General features: G+C 42.2%; 1 protein-coding gene across 2 annotated transcripts in view; it reads left to right on the top strand.

The window, feature by feature from the left end:
• The window catches only part of LOC134345279 (chloride channel protein 2-like), a 556,059-nt gene that overhangs the window by 55,093 nt on the left and 483,265 nt on the right, over positions 1 to 17,701 (top strand). The window lies entirely within an intron of this gene.

Below are 17,701 nucleotides of genomic sequence, written 5' to 3'. Positions count from 1 at the left end.
GATTCACTTTCTTACGGGCATTCACAGTAGATACAAATAAACGATAGAATCAATGGAAAAACACACACAAGACAAACAACAAAAGTGCAAAAGATAATAAACTGCAAATGCAAAAAGAAAAAAAAAAAGCAATAAATATCGAACATTATATTAGGCAGGAAATGGTGTTGGATAGACTGTTGGATTTGAAGGCTGATAAGTCCCCGGGATCTGATAGTCTGCATCCCAGGGTACTTAAGGAGGTAGCTTTAGAAATCGTGGACGCATTGGTAATCATTTTCCAAAGTTCTATAGATTCAGGATCAGTTCCTGTGGATTGGAGGGTGGCTAATGTCCCTCTCTTCAAGAAGGGAGGAAGAGAGAAAACAGGGAATTATAGACCGGTTAGCCTGACGTCGGTAGTGGGAAAGATGCTGGAGTCAATTATAAAAGATGAAATTACGACACATCAGTAGCAGTAACAGGATCAGTCCGAGTCAGCATTTACGAAGGGGAAATCATGCCTGACTAATCTTCTGGAATTTTTTGAGGATGTAACTATGAAAATGGACAAGGGAGAGCCAGTGGATGTAGTGTACCTGGACTTTCAGAAAGCCTTTGATAAAGTCCCACATAGGAGATTAGTGGGCAAAATTAGGGCACATGGTATTAGGGGCAGAGTACTGACATGGATTGAAAATTGGCTGGCTGACAGAAAACGAAGAGTAGCGATTAACGGGTCCCTTTCGGAATGGCAGGCGGTGACCAGTGGGGTACCGCAGGGTTCAGTGCTGGAACTGCAGCTGTTTACAATATATATTAATGATTTAGATGAGGGAATTAAAAGTAACATTAGCAAATTTGCCGATGACACAAAGCTGGGTGGCAGTGTGAAATGTGAGGAGGTTGTTATGAGAATGCAGGGTGACTTGGACAGGCTGGGTAAGTGGGCAGATGCATGGCAGATGCAGTTTAATGTGGATAAATGTGAGGTTATCCACTTTGGTGGTAAGAACAGGAAGGCAGATTATTATCTAAATGGAGTCAAGTTAGGAAAAGGGGAAGTACAACGAGATCTAGGTCTTCTTGTACATCAGTCACTGAAAGCAAGCATGCATGTACACCAGGCAGTGAAGAAAGCTAATGGCATGCTGGCCTTCATAACAAGGGGAATTGAGTACAAGAGCAAAGACGTCCTTCTGCAGCTGTACAGGGCCCTGGTGAGACCACACCTGGAGTACTGTGTGCAGTTTTGGTCTCCAAATTTGAGGAAGGACATTCTTGCTATTGAGGGAGTGCAGCGTAGGTTCACAAGGTTAATTCCCGGGATGGCGGGACTGTCATATGTCGAAAGATTGGAGCAACTGGGCTTGTATACTCTGGAATTTAGAAGGCTGAGAGGGGATCTTATTGAAACATACAAAATTATTGAGGGATTGGACACGCTGGAGGCAGGAAGGATGTTCCCACTGATGGGTGAGTCCAGAACCAGAGGCCACAGTTTAAGAATAAGGGGTAGGCCATTTAGAACGGAGTTGAGGAAAAACTTTTTCACCCAGAGAGTGGTGGATATATGGAATGCTCTGCCCCAGAAGGCTGTGGAGGCCCAGTCTCTGGATGCTTTCAAGAAAGAGATGGATAGAGCTCTTAAAGATAGCGGAATCAAAGGTTATGGGGAGAAGGCAGGAACTGGATACTGATTGTGGATGATCAGCCATGATCACAGTGAATGGTGGTGCTGGCTCAAAGGGCCGAATGGCCTACTCCTGCACCTATTGTCTATTAACATAAGATGAAGAGTCCCTGAAAGTGAGTCCTGAGATTGGGGGGAACAGTTCAGTGTTAAGGCGAGTGAAGTTATCCCCTCTGGTTCAACAGCCTAGTGGTTGAGGGGCAGTAGCTGTTCCTGAACCTAGTAGTGTGGGTCCTGAGGCTCTGGTACCACTTTCCTGATGGCGGCAGTGAGAAGGGAACATGGCCGAGGTGATGGAGGTCCTTGATGATGAGGGCTGCTTTCCTCCTGTAGCAGGAAATATTCCAGAGGTGTGTGGGTTAATTGGTTACATGGGTGTAATCGGACAACATGGGCTTTTTGGGTCAGAAGGACCTGTTACTGTGCTGTATTTATAAATAAATAAAAATAAATTTGTATAAGTCTCTTCAGTGCATGGACAGCAGTAGTTCCAAGTTTCAAAGAGACAGCACATTGACACTTTTTCAGCAGTACATGCTATCCATGGCAGTTATATTCAAAGTAAATTTATTATCAAAGTACATGTGTCACCATATACAACCCTGAGATTCATTTTCTTGTGGGCATTCACAGTACAAACATAGAAAACCTATAGCACCATACAGGCCCTTTGGCCCACAATGCTGTGCCAAACACATACTTACTTTACAAATTACCTGGGGTTATCCACAACCCTCTATTTTCATAAGCTCCATTTCTGCCATACATTTCCCTGAGGACTTCGTTCCCAATTTATGCTTCCAAGTCACTGCGTGATAGCTTCATATTTCCCCTTACTCCAATTAAATGCTTTCCTAACTTGTCTGTTCCTATCCCTCTCTAATGCTATGGTAAGGGAGATAGGATTCTGATCACTATCTCCAAAATGCTGTCCGACTGAGAGACTTGACACCTGACCAGGTTCATTTCCCAATACCACATCAAGTACAATCTCTCCTCTTGTAGGCTTATCTACATATTGTGTTAGGACACCTTCCTGGACACACCTAACAAATTCCACCCCATCTAAACCCCTTGCTCTAGGGAGATGCCAATCAATATTTGGGAAATTAAAATTTCCCACCACGACAATCCTGTTATTATTACACCTTTCCAGAATCTGTCTCCCTATCTGCTCCTTGATGTCCCTGTTACTATTGGGTAGTCTATATATTTAAAAAAAAACACCTAGTAGAGTTACTGACCCCTTCCTGTTTCCAGCTTCCACCAACAGAGACTCCATTGACACTCCCTCCATGACTTCCTCCTTTTCTGCAGCAGTGACACTATCTCTGATCAACAGTGCCACACCCCCATCTCTTTTGCCTCCCTCCCTGTCCTTTTTGAAATGTCTGAAGTCTGGCATTCAAAGTAACCATTCCTGCCCCTGAGCCATCCAAGTCTCTGTAATGGTCACAACATCATAGCTCCAAGTACTGATCCACGTTCTAAGCTCATGGGCTTTGTTCATGATGCTTCTTTCATTAAAATTGACACATCTCAAACCATTGGTCTGAGCATATCCCTTCTCTATCATCTGCCTATCCTCCCTCTCACACTGTCTACAAGCTTTCTCTATTTGTGAGCCAACCGTCCCTTCCTCTGTCTCTTCAGTTCAGTTCCCAGTCCCCAGCAATTCTAGTTTAAACTCTCCCCAATTGTCTTAGCAAACCTCCCCACCAGGATATTGGTCCCCCTCAGATTCAAGTGCATACCATTCTTTTGGTACAGGTCACGCCTGCCCAAAAAGAGGTCCCAGTGATCCAAAAATCTGAATCCCTGCCCCCTGCTACAATCCCTCAGCCACACATTTATCCTCCACCTCACTCTATTCCTATACTCACTGTCGCGTGGCACAGGCAGTAATCCCGAGATTACTACTTTTTGAGGTCCTGCTTCTCAACTTCCTTCCTAACTCCCTGTGGTCTCTTTTCAGGACCTTCTCCCTTTTCCTACCTATGTCGTTGGTACCAATATGTGCCATGACCTCAGGCTGTTTACCTTCCCACTTCAGAATATCGTGGACATGATCAGAAGCATCCCAGGCCTTGGCACCTGGGAGACAAACTACCATCCATGCTTCTTTCCTGTGTCCACAGAATCGCCTGTCTGACCTCCTAACTACTGAGTCTCCTATTACTGCTGCCGCCTTCCTTTCCCCACCCTTCTGAGCCACAGGGCCAGATTGTGCTAGAGGCATGGCCACCATTGCTTCCCCCAGGGAGGCCATCCATTCCCCCCCCCCCGCAACAGTACTCAAACAGGAGTACCTATTTTTAAGGGGGACAGCCACAGGGGTACTCTCTAGTATCGGCTTCTTGCCCTTCCCTCTCCTGAGTGTTACCCACTTATCTGTCTCCCCAGGCCCTGGTGTGACTACCTGTCTATAGCTCCTCTCTATCGCCTCCTCTCTGTACCTGACCAGACAAAGGTCATCAAGCTGCAGCTCCAGTTCCCTAATGCAGTCCTTAAGGGGCTGCAGCTCGATGCACCTGGTGCAGATGTGCATCTGACACCCAGTACAGGACACACACAATAGAATCAATGAAAGACTGCAAATAGAAAGAGGAGAAAAAAAAAACAATAATTATCAAGAACATCAGAAGAAAAGTCTTTGAAAGAGAGTCCATAGGTTGTGGGAATAGTTCAGTGCTGGGGCAAGAGAAGTGGAGTGAAGTTATAGAGTTATCCCCTTTGGTTCAAGATGGTTGAGGGGTAGTTATTGTTCCTAAACCTGGTGGTGTAGGTCTGGAAGCTCCTGGCAGCAGTGAGGAGAGATTATTGCCTGGATGGTGGGGATGTAGATTGCTTGTGGTGGGGAGGGCTTTACTCGTGATGGACTGGGTCATATGCATTACTTTTTGTAGGATTTTCTGTTCAAGACATTGGTGTTTCCATACCAGGCCATAATGTAAACAGTCAATATATGCCCTACTGCACATCTGTGAAAGTTTGCTAAAGTTTTAGATGACTTGCCGAATCAGAAAGTGGAGCAGCTGCTGCATGTTTTGGTATTGGCAATTACGTGCTGGGCCCAGGATAGATCCTCTGAAAGGATAACACCGAGGAGTTGAACGTTGCTCCTCTTTTTATTTCCCCCGATGAGTACTGGCTCACAGACTTCTTGTAGCCAATACTATACTTCCTGAGAAGGATAAGAGAAACTAGTATGGTGTTCAGAGTTGCACGAGTGGTTTAGTGATGACCTGTAGAGCTGTAGCATTCCTTCCAGACTCGGAAGATCAGCATTCTATTGGCCTTTGACATTTTACTTTGTCTATGTTATGACTACCAGATTTTTTTTGGGACTGCAGATTTATGAGCGTTTAGGCTGTTCTGATCTCTGGGTCCAGAGACTTGCCTAAATTGAAATTCAGTTGCAGGCTTTTGACATTTTTATTTATATAATTTCAAAGTAATTTTATGGCACTATCTAGGCTGCTTTTAATATTACCTATCTTTATGCCACCTACAACTTGGGTGTGCCTCTGTTTTGTCAGCTAGTCATTAGTGAATGCAGTCACTATGAGATTCCATCATACAGTGCCTGTTAAAGGTATTCACCTTCCTTGGTAGTTTTCATGTTTTGTTTCACAGCATTGAATCACAGTAGATTTAATTTGGCTTTTTTGACACTGATCAACAAAAAAAAGCTCGTGTCAAAGTGAAAACAGATCTCTACAAAATGATCTTAATTACAAATATAAAACTCAAAATAATTGGTATTAATTTTAATATTTGCTGCTTTTAATATGACACACCAAATCATTGCTGGTGCAGCCAATTGGATTTAGAAGTTACATAATTCATTAATTGAAGATCGCTTGTGTGAAGTCAAGGTATTTCAATTGATTGTTTTAATTAATTTCCCTGCCACGTATTTAAGCCAATTGGACTATAATTCCCTGTTTTCCTTATGTATGTCTCAAACTGAAGCACTGTATCAATTCTACAATCTAGATAGAGTTCCTGAGTTGAGAAATTATTGGAAGATTTAAAGTAATGCGATCAATCTAGATTCTTACTGGGGTGAGCATCATGTGGTTCTGGGGATACAGTATTTCAGCTTTTTGAACCATTATTGTCTTCATTACTGTTAGTTTGCTCATAATTATCCATTATTGGCTCAAAATTGGTTTCTTGAGAAATCTGACATGATCGTCCCTCAGTTTCTGCAAGTGTCGATATAAAGTAATTATTGATTTGCAATAATTTACAAAAGGACTTGCACCATTCTTCTGAACTATTTTCCTGAATTAGTGATATTTTATATTGAGTTTCAATTTGGCAATATCTTTTACTTTAAAATGGATTTTGACTTTCTAAATAAGGCGATCTCTCTGAAGTCACTATCTTTAATGGTTTCAGCTTATCGTCCTTTTTAAGAAGAAGTTTCAATGATTAACTAAAGCCTGGTGAATTGATGGTGCATACAGTATTTGATTTGATAATTGATCCATAGATCAATGGAGGTTTCAGGCCATTGGTGGACATGGAGATCGAAGCATCAGGGAGTCGGTCAGGTATAAGATTTCATCATAGCATTGCGTAGCATGGAAACAGGCTTTTGGTCTAACCAGTCCATGCCAGTCAAACTCTACCATCCAGGTTAATCCTATTTGCCAGTGTCTGGCCCATTGACTTCTGAAGGTTTCTAATCCATGCAGCTGTTACACTACCTGCCTCACACCCATCCAAATTAAACTCCTCTATTTGTTATTCTTTGGCCCATTTACTCAGCTAATTCAGATTCCCCTGTAATTTTTGATAATCTTCATTATTCCCTGTACCACCTATGTTAGTGACATCTGCAAGATTATTAACGATGCCTTGTACTTTCCCATCCAAATCATTGATAAGAAATGACAGACAACAGTGAGTGTAGCATTGACCCCTGAGGAATGCCACAAATCTTCAGCCTCCGGTCCAGAGGTTCCCAACCTCCGGTTCATGGACCCCTTGCTTAACAGCCCATGGCATAAAATAGGTTGGGAATCTCCGACTCTAATCTGAGAAACAGCCTACCACCATTACCCTTTGCTTTATACCAGTGGTCCCCAACCTCCGAGCCGTGGACTGATACATTGCCGCGAAGCATGCAGCAGTGGCCGGAACGCACCCAGCACATCTTTAAGAAAAAAAGCCGAAATAAATAAGCTAATTAATTAGGTGCCGCCCGGCACGTAAATGTCGGCCCAGATCAGAGGCGATTGCCGATTTCACTTGCTCCACGTGATGTTCACTCCTCTTTCCAGGGCGCTGGAGCCTTTAGCTGTTCCATTGTTTGGTCAATTTATACACCTGCCCAGACAGGCTGAAAAGACAGGGCTGTCAGGATCTAGGTGACATGTTGAATCTACACAAACTTCTAATAAAGTATAGGCACTGCTGTGCTTTCTTTGTAATGACAGTTACGTGCTGGTCCCAGGACAGATCCTCTGACACTTTTCAGAGAGAGAAATGTCAATCCTTAATGCCAAAGAATTTAAAGTTATTGACCCTCTCCACCTCAGTTCCTCTTATGAAAACCGGCTTCTGGGCGGTACCTAATTAATTAGCTTGTTTATTTCGGCTTTTTTCTTAAAGATGTGCTGGGTGCGCTCTGGCTACCGCTGCATCCCTGCGTGCTTTGCGGCCCGGTATCAGTCTGCAGCCCGGAGATGGGGACCACTGCTTTATACCATCAAGCCAATTGTGTATCCGATTAGCCAGCTCTCCTTGAATTCCATGCAATCTAACCTTGCAGGGTAGCTTAACATGGGAACCTTATCAAAGGCCTTACTGAAGTCCATATGAATCGGGGTTGCCAACCTGGGTCCACAGACCCTGTGCTTAATGGTATTGGTCAAGGGCATAAAAAATAGTTGGGAACCCCTGATGTAAACCATGTCTACCTCCCTGCAGTCATCTTGGTCACGTCATTAAAAAAACTCAATCAAATTTGTTAGATGTGATCTTCCATCTACAAAGCAATGCTGACTACCCCTAATCAACCCCTAACTTTGCAGATCCACGTACATCTTATTCCTCAAAATACTTCCCAGTAACTTGCCTGCAATAGGTGTTAGACTCACTGACCTATAGTTCTCAAGTTTTTCTTTGCCATTCTTTTTGCTACCCTCGAGTATTCCAGCACTTCACCCATGGCTAATAATAATGCAAAAGATCTTATTCAAAACAGCCTAGTTTGTTTCCTTGCCTCGTGCAGCGTTCTTGGATAAGCCTAATGTGGTCCAGAAAATTTGCCTACCTTCATACTTTTATTTAAGACGGCTAGCAATTCCTCTGCTGTAATAGGATCTATTCCCAAGAGCTCTCCATGTACTTTTCCTGATTCTGAAGTCTTCATTTTTTTCCGTTGTAAAAACAGAAGAAATATTCATTAAGGACCAAGTCCATCTCTCGTGGCTCTGCACAAAGGTGTTCCCTTTGCCGCCTAAGGGGCCCTGATCTCCTCCTTTCTCCTGGCCAGAGTCTCAATATCCTATTTCATCCAGGGTTCCCTACTAGGCTTTCATTTCACTCTACAATAGGAACATGTAAACCTTGAACTCTCACTTTAAAAGCCTCCCACTTGCTTGTGGTCCCTTTGTCTGAAAACAATCTACTCCCATCAACCTTTGCAAAGTCTTGTCTGCTACTGTCAGACTGCTCAGTGCCCCAATTGGATCTAATATGCCAGCACACACCAGTCCACATTGAGGGATGAGCCGTGGAAAAGGTGAGCAGTTTTAAGCTCCTGCGTGTCAATGTCTTTGAAGGTCTATCCTGGACCCAATTTATTGATGCAGTTACAAAGAAGGCACAACAGTGGCTATGTTACATTAGGAGTTTGAGAAGACTTGGTATATCACAAAAGATTGCCCCAAATTTTTACAGATGTGCCATGGAGAGCATTCTAACCGGTTGCATCACCGTCTGGTATGGAGGGGCCACTGCATGTGATAGGAAAAAGGCTGTAGAAAGTTGTAAATTTAGCCAGCTCCATCATGGGCACTAACCACCCCAGCATCAAGGACATCTTCAAATTGTGATGCCTCAAAAAGACGTCATCTATCATTAAGGACCCCCATCACTCAGGACATGCTCTCTTCTCATTGCTACCATCAATGAGAAAGTACAACAGCCTGCAGGCACACTCTCGTTGTTTCAGGAACAGCTTCTTTCCCTCTGCCGTCAGATTTTTGAATGGACAGTGAGCCCACGTTACAGTATCTCACTTTTTTCTTTCTTTTCATCTCGTTTTTTGCAAATCTTCCTGCAGGTTTGTTCTTCCTATTTCCAGTGCCTACTTGGGGGCCTGTAGTACAATCCCTACAATATTATCATTCACTTCTTTTTTTTCTCAGCTCCACTCATAAAGCCTCAGTAATTTCATCTCAGTTGTGATTAGGACACTGAGCAGACGGATATAGGGGGCAAGAAGTTGGTAGGAGCAATATTATGCAGAAAAGTGTGTAGTTATCCATTTTGGAAGGAAGATTGAAAGGGCAAATTATTATTTAAGTAGTGAGAGTTGAATGTATTCCAGTACAAAGGCAGCAGCTGGTCAAAATGTGTGAAGAAAAAATGGTCATGGCAAGTAATTAGCAATGTGAATGAAATGTCCATTTTTGCAAAGAATATATAGTGTAAAAGTGGTGAAGTTTTGATGCAACTTACAGGTCTCCACTTGGTGTCTCACACAGTTTTGGCTTTCATATTTAAAGAATATTGCAGGCTGTGGACAGAAGGATTAGTAGTTTGGTTGCTAGGGTGAAGGGTTTGATTAGAGAAATTGGGTAGGTTGAGGCTTTTCTCAGTGCAGCTTAGTAAACCAAGTGATCTTTTTCATCATAAAGATTCTCGGGGGGGGCGGGGGCGGGTAAGCTGGATGTTTTCCCCAAGTGGGGCAAGGTTCCAGAATAAGGGGTTACCCATTTCAGACAGATAGAACATAGAATAGTACAGCACATTACAGGCCCTTCGGCCCACAATGTTGTGCCGACCCTCAAACCCTGCCTCCCATATACCCCCCCACCTTAAATTCCTCCATGATGAAGATGAGGAAGGAGTTCTTCTTTCAGTTGTAACTGTTTCGAATGCTTCATTTCAGAATTCAGAATCTGATTATGTTCAAGGTGGAGACTGACAGACATTTAGACTGTCTGGAAGTTGAATGGGATGGGATAGGAAGAAGAGGGGAGCGTGGTGTTGAGCCCATGAATGGCAGAATATGCTTGGGGGAGGATACAGGTCAGATGTCATAAAAGGGAATTGGCATTGTGGCAAAGAAAAACATGGATTTGAAGATGTGGAATTGACTAAAATGTTGCATTACTGATGTAAAGGAACGAAAATAATTGCTGGCAGTAGGGTAGAGGGCTTGAAACACACTAAGAATTTGAAAGCCTGCTGTGAGAGTGGTGAACTGCATCCAATTCGGGTAGGAGAAATTTATGAAGAATTACATATTATTAGTCAAAAGTAATTCAAGTAAAGAAGGAAATAGTTGTGTCCTTTCAGGAGCAAATAGTGAGAGTATATTAAATTTATACTTGAATTGAGGGGCTCTCTGCTGCCTTTTTCATTCATACAATGTTAAAAGAGGCTTTAGGATTAAATTCAAAAATGCCTACAAATCTTAAAAGAATTGAAGACAAATGGGTGCAAGCAACATAAAGCAGAAATAAAGTAATAGTTTTGATACAAATAGTCCAAACTAATTGATTACATGTTGTGATCTACCCAAGAAAATTCCACTCAAACTACATCCTGGAATGGAGTTTTTCTTAAAGTTGATTTTTTTTCTCTTCCAAAGTTTTGGCTCAAGCTTATTTGCATTTCAGCAGACAAGTATTTTTTTTAAAAAAATTTCTTTATAATTTAGGATGAAATTTTTGACTAGCTTGATGTTAGTGAAAATCAGATTATCAAAAGACAATGTGCATGTTTGTTCCAATGAGTAAATTAATTGTATGTTTTTGGCTAGCAGTTGTCTTGTTTTTAGATAAACTTGTGTACTATTGCCAATTTTTTTATTTGTGTAAGAACAGTTTTATTAAATACTTTTTAAAACCTTGCTATTTTGTCTTTGTGCTGTCATATACCTTTATTATTGCAATCCCATGCATTGTTAATTTACCTGGCACATAGTAATTAGTTAATCTCCAAAATACCAACTATAACAGTGGTCCCCAACCACTGGGCCGCAAGGAAATGATATGATTTGGCAATATGAAACAATATGAGTCAGCTGCACCTTTCCTCATTCCCTGTCATGCCCACTGTTGGAACTTGAACGCACGCAGGTCATCACCCACGCGTCATCCATGGCAGCGCGGGAAGTAGATCAACTCCTCGAGCTTGCAAATGACGGTGGACTGAAAAGTATGTTTGACATAACATTTCTGCCGGCATTCTGGATCAAAGTCAAGGCTGAATATCCTGAGATTGCCACGAAAACACTGAAAACATTGCTTCCATTTCCAACATCATAACTCTGCAAAGCAGGCTTTTCTGCAATGAATGCAACGAAAACTAAATTGCGGAATAGACTGGACATAAGGAACCCCCTTCGAGTATCGCTGTCTCCCCTCACCCCTCGATGGGACCGTCTTGTTGCAGGGAATCAAGCCCAGGGCTCCCACTGATTCAGCGATACTGGTGTGTTGCAATCATTTTATATGTTCATACGAGGAAAATATGCGGTGTGTTTAATATTAAATTCATTAGATAAACCCTTTTTATAGAACATAGAATAGTACAGCACATTACAGGCCCTTCGGCCCACAATGTTGTGCCGACCCTCAAACCCTGCCTCCCATATAACCCCCCATCTTAAATTCCTCCATATACCTGTCTAGTAGTCTCTTAAATTTCACTAGTGTATCTGCCTCCACCACTGACTCAGGCAGTGCATTCCACACACCAACCACTCTCTGAGTAAAAAAACCTTCCTCTAATATCCCTCTTGAACTTCCCACCCTTTACCTTAAAGCCATGTCCTCTTGTATTGAACAATGGTGCCCTGGGGAAGAGGTGCTGCCTATCCACTCTATTTATTCCTCTTAATATCTTGTACACCTCTATCATGTCTCTTCTCATCCTCCTCTCCAAAGAGTAAAGCCCTAGCTCCCTTAATCTCTGATCATAATCCATACTCTCTAAACCAGGCAGCATCCTGGTAAATCTCCTCTATACCCTTTCCAATGCTTCCACATCCTTCCTATAGTGAGGCGACCAGAACTGGACACAGTACTCCAATTGTGGCCTAACCAGAGTTTTATAGAGCTGCATCATTACCTCGCAACTCTTAATTGCTATCCCTCGACTTATGAAAGCTAACACCCCATAAGCTTTCTTAACTACCCTATCTACCTGTGAGGCAACTTTCAGGGATCTCTGGACATGTACCCCCAGATCCCTCTGCTCCTCCACACTACCAAGTATCCTGCCATTTGCTTTGTACTCTGCCTTGGAGCTTGTCCTTCCAAAGTGTACCACCTCACACTTCTCCGGGTTGAATTCCATCTGCCACTTCTCAGCCCACTTCTGCATCCTATCAATGTCTCTTGCAATCTTTGACAATCCTCTACACTATCAACAACACCACCAACCTTTGTGTCGTCTGCAAACTTGCCAACCCACCCTTCTACCCCTACATCCAGGTCGTTAATAAAAATCACGAAAAGTAGAGGTCCCAGAACAAATCCTTGTAGGACAGCACTAGTCACAATCCTCCAATCTGAATGTACTCCCTCCACCACGACCCTCTGCCTTCTGCAGGCAAGCCAATTCTGAATCCACCTGGCCAAACTTCCCTGGATCCCATGCCTTCTGACTTCTGAATAATTTAGAAATGAAATTGAGTGTATTAGCCACTTATAAATAACATAGTTGACTTATCACCTATATTCTGGTCGTGATTAACACCCCCCACCCCCAGCACCGGTCGGCCGGTCCGCAAGAATATCGTCAATGCTAAACCGGTCTGCAGTGCGATAAAAGTTGGGGACCCCTGAACTATAATATTTGTATCTTGTGTTTTGCATGTTCTCCCCTTCTTCAGGAATCTTGGTTGAGTTGTGAATCAGAGATCTACAGCACTGGAACTAGCGCCTTTGCCCACCGTATGCTTTTCTTGTGTTTTTGTTATGCATGGGCATCATTCATTTTAAACCAGTTGTAATATTGCAAAGCAACGTGCGCAGAATGCTGGAGCAACTCAGCAGTTCAGGCAGCATCTGTGGAGGTGAATAAACAGTTGCCGTTTCGGCTCGAGACTCCTCATCAGGACTAGAAAGGAAGGGGGCCAAGTCTCCCCCTCCACTGATGCTGCTTGACTTGCAAAGTTCCTCCAGTATCTTGGTGCATGTCGCTGAAGGTTTCCAGCGTCTGTAGAATCTCTTGTGGTTTGCAATAGTAGCAGTGTATAATGATCACATCACAGCTACTTTCCTGATATTGAGGTGATGTGCAAGTTTTGTATATAATACAAGTCACGGTTACGTAGTCGTTAGCGCAACACAATTACACAATTAGGGGCATCAGAGTTTGGAATTCAATTTCCAGTGTAATCTGTAAGGAGTAAGGGTTTTCTCCAGGTTCTTCGCTTTCTTCCCACAGTCCAAAGATGTACAGTTAGTAGATTAATTGGTCTTTGTAAATGGCCTGTGATTAGGCTAGGGTTAAATGAGGGGTTGCTGGGCAACATAATTCAAGCAGCCGGAAGTGCCTATTCCATGTTGTATCTCAATCAACAGCCAAACAGTCAGTTTAGGGATAACTCTTGAGTCAAGCTATCCAGAAGCGATATGTCAATATAATGAAAAATGCTTGGTGGGTGGAGTTATAGTAAGTTACTTACTCCAGCAAGGGTGGTCTGTGCCTAGTCAGATTAGAGAGACTACAGTGCTTTCTCAAATTACATGATTTATGTGGAATTTGTTACCCACCAGACTCCTGCAGAGTGGTGGCATTGCACATTCTAACGAGAAGTTCAGTTTTAAGTGACTGTAAGATTGTTGAAAAGACGCACTCAAGGTTCTTTAAATAATTCAGTAGGTAATTATCTTTGATTCTGTGAGCCAGGGAGATGGGGAAGTTGTCTGAGCCGTGTGGAATCTCAGTTTGGTCTGATCTCCCATGGGTATATGCTCTTCATTTAGAGTTTTCAAAACCATGTGAAAGGTGGTTTCTTTTCTTGATTTTGTGGCTATCTGGAGAAGAAGAATTTCAGAGTTGTATACTTTGATTAATAAATGGACCTTTGAAAGATGAAGGAAAGGGAGTGTTCTGCAAGGTTTTACACTCTGAGCTGCTTCTCACTGGTTGTTGTGCAGTGTTTGTGTATGGTTCTGAGGGCAGCGATATACCTGACACAGTTACAAACCAGAGCTTAATGGCTGTCCTCCTTTGTTTGGCTTCATACATGAGGAGCAGACAACGGCAGGTTCTCCTGGGTCTTTGGAAACTTGCAGTTTACTGCTTGGATAGGGCAGATGCTGCAAGGATCAGCCACCTGCTTACAGAAACCATTGAATTTTCTCTCCATTGTAATGGTATAAGGGATTCATTTTATTCCCTTAGAATAATTTCACTTTATCACTTGGCTGCTTAAAGCTGCTCCTTTCAACGTTTGATTAGGCAATCCTTAATCAGCAGTCACTGAAGTTTGTACATCTAGGTCTTGGAGGAGATGAATGCTAATACTTTCAGTATTCTAAGGTGGGCAAAGAGGATAAACCAAACCCTGCTGATGCTGGATATCTGAATTAAACTCTCCCAACTTCAGAGTTTGATATAAATTGGTCATTTAAAAAAATTCTGCCTGAGTTTCGACAAGTAATATTACTGATATAGATAGTACCACAAAACAGTCTGATTGCTGGTGCCAAACAGATCACCAGATGCTTTAGCTTCTCAATGGCTGTTATTAAATGGCATGCTTCACCATCAACATGCTCTCCACAAACATTCAGTTAAATTAAATTTTCAGGTGTTGTCAAATGATAACAAAACTGATTTTTGTCTTGTTTCATACAGCCCATAGATACATCCTTTGGATAACCAGTGCAGTAATGTTGTCAGATTGAGAAGGAGCAATTAAGTTTGCTGAGTAGCTGGTAATTCATCTGCTAACACGGACAACAAGAACATGCTGACAGATAGGGACGCTTGATGCTGAGAGTAATACTGCTTTTGGGAGAAAGGAATTTGACAGCTGAAACCCCTTTTTAATCTAAGCTGTTATTTCAGTATTGTATTTTGATAGTCAATCCAGACTGTGCCCATTCACCTGTTTGGATATTGACAAGATAATCCCAGTTGAATATTCCCACTTTTTGTGTCTCTTCTGCCTTCTCTTCTTCCTCCTTCTTGCCATTGCGGGCCCCCAACCCCATGCACCCTGGCTTTCTGTTTTGGTAATTATTTTCATCTTGCAAATTAGAAGTAAATATCATGATGTGAACACTATCCTGCAGAACACTCGATGGCCCTCAGATGGCAGTAGGCACATTGAAGCATTTGCTGTGCCAGGTGTCCTGCTTATCGCTTCTGTTACTCTTTTGATGGGAGGCCTGACAATGCAGCAGTTAATGAATATCATAGGTGGATGTGTGGAACATGATGCCGGGTGGCGGTATAGGCAGGTATGTTAGGGATAGTCACTTCAGACTGATAGTGCAGGCCCACAATCCCTTATCCGAAATCCTTGGGGCCAGTTGCATATCGGAATTCAGAATTTTTCAGATTTCAGAAAATTGGTAATTATATTGATAATTAACCTCGCTCAGTGTGGGTGGACTTTAGGACCCGGGGGAGCTCAGGGCCTATGCACATCCTCCCATATACTTTAAATCATCTCTAGATTACTTATAATACCTAATACAATGTAAATGCTATGTAAATAGTTGTTATACTGTAGTGTTCAGGAAATAATGACAAGAAAAAAAGTCTGTACATGCTCAAATGAGTGCTGGAGAGAGAACTTCCGCGTTTTCCCAATCTGCAGTCTTTTTGATTTATTGGAATAAGTGTAGAATGTAAATACTCTAGGACATATACAGGTTCAAACTAAGCTAAATACTCTACAGGTACAGTACCTGATGGGCCAGGAACAGGATTCTCAAATTCTGAAGCAGCACTATGACAGATGGCATTTTTAAAGACGTCTTCACGTGTCATCTGTGTCATTAACATAGGTTTATGTCTAAGCTATCTCTTTTTAACTGAGTAAACTGCCATAATCTCATTGTTACCCATAGGGGTATCTGCAGCTCTTTTTGACATTTTCACAGTGAAATTAAACACAAAGTCAACAGTGAACACAAAATATCAGCGAACAGCAAATGCACGTGTAACCATTACGAGCGCTGAGCCACAACTGACGTCTGGCGGCCTCTGCTCGTGCTGCCACGTCACACCCGAGTGACGTCAGCTGTTGGTGCACCAAACAAGCCTTGCTCTCACTCACACTCCACGAAAAAAACTTCAGTTTTCGGAGCTTTTCGGATTTCAGAATTTTGGATGAGGGATTGTGGACCTGTACCATCGCATTTTTATCACTTAAGGTTGCAAAGAAAGTTAAATTTAGGAGTTTATTTGATCTTGGGCATGTGGATGAAAGTAAACTGGAGGCTATGCGAGAGAGAAGCATTAGCTTGATCTTGGAGTGGGTTCAAAGATTAGCACAACATCATGGGCCTGAGGACCTGTACTGTTTTATGGTCTATGTTCAGACCAATATGCATGGTTTTACGGACGAAGTGTATCTTTTCCTTTCTATCTCATTATGTTTGCTGTGTTTCTTTTGCTCTCTGTGTCTTCATTTATACCTTCTTCCTCTATCTACCCCAACCACCACCAATCTGTAAGTCTTACTGTTCCTGCATAATAACCACCTTTAAATTCAATCTTGATCTAAGTTGGAGATCCCCAGCCTGGGATCCATGGACCTTTTGCTTAATGGTATTGGTCCATGGCTTAAACCTCTGGGAACCCTTGCTCTAAGTATTCATCTGGAGTTGCAGAATTGCTAGACCAGGTTTGGAAGTGACGTGCTGTGAGGTATTTGTCACTGACAGCAGTGCAAAGGGAGTTTTCAGCTGACAAATTAATTTACTTCAAAATTGCTAGAAAAACAAAACACTGGCAGAAATGTATTATGGTGCCTGGACCTTATTTCACCCTCTCTGGCTCATATTTACAAACTCCTGTTATACTGCCTCCTGCTGTCAATGGTGTGCAGCAGACTCATAATTTGTATTAGAAACTAAAAATTATAACTTGTCGAAATCAAGTGGATGGATTTTCTCCCTTTATTTTAGACTCCTCAATGTGAAAGGAGCTCTGTTTATATTACCATCAACATTTTTGTCAAAAAAGGAAGTTACATATAGGAGATTGTGATGAACAGTAACTTTAATTATTTATTAATATTGTTATTAATTTTAAAGCCTCTCAGAAATAAGCTCAGAACTTGGCACAAATGAATTTGGTTGTACAGGTTTTGTCCAGTCCCTTAATAAGAAGTTTCCTTCTCTGAAAATGAACTGGCTTGACATTCCATCTGTTGATAATTGTTCAGTTAATACAGGTTTGTCATTGATATGATCTTCAACTTTGAAATACAGGGGTAGATTTTATAACTCAGTTCATGAAAGTGCTCTGTCATTATGATTAGATAAGATTATGAGAACAGCGTCTGTCACTGAGCACCATTGATAAATAAGGTATTCTGCAGTTGGATTTTTCGCGTTTGCCTTTATTTTAGGAAAGAATTTGAAGGATCACAAAAAGGGTTTCTTCCCGGTTTTCACTGCATACCAGTTTGAAGGGTAGGTAGTTTTTTGAAAAAGGTGCGTGTACATACACATACACATGCACACCTACCTACCTGCCTGCCTACAGGAATTCAGCAGGTCAGTCAGCATCTATGGAGTGAAATGAACAGTCGACGTTTCAGGACAAAACCCTTCATCAGGACTTGCTATTTCACTCCATAGA

Source organism: Mobula hypostoma, chromosome 4 (assembly GCF_963921235.1).
Source record: "Mobula hypostoma chromosome 4, sMobHyp1.1, whole genome shotgun sequence".
NCBI lineage: Eukaryota > Metazoa > Chordata > Chondrichthyes > Myliobatiformes > Myliobatidae > Mobula > Mobula hypostoma.
The sequence above is the reverse complement of the archived record's forward strand: the minus strand, read 5'-3'. Positions and strand labels throughout refer to the sequence as shown.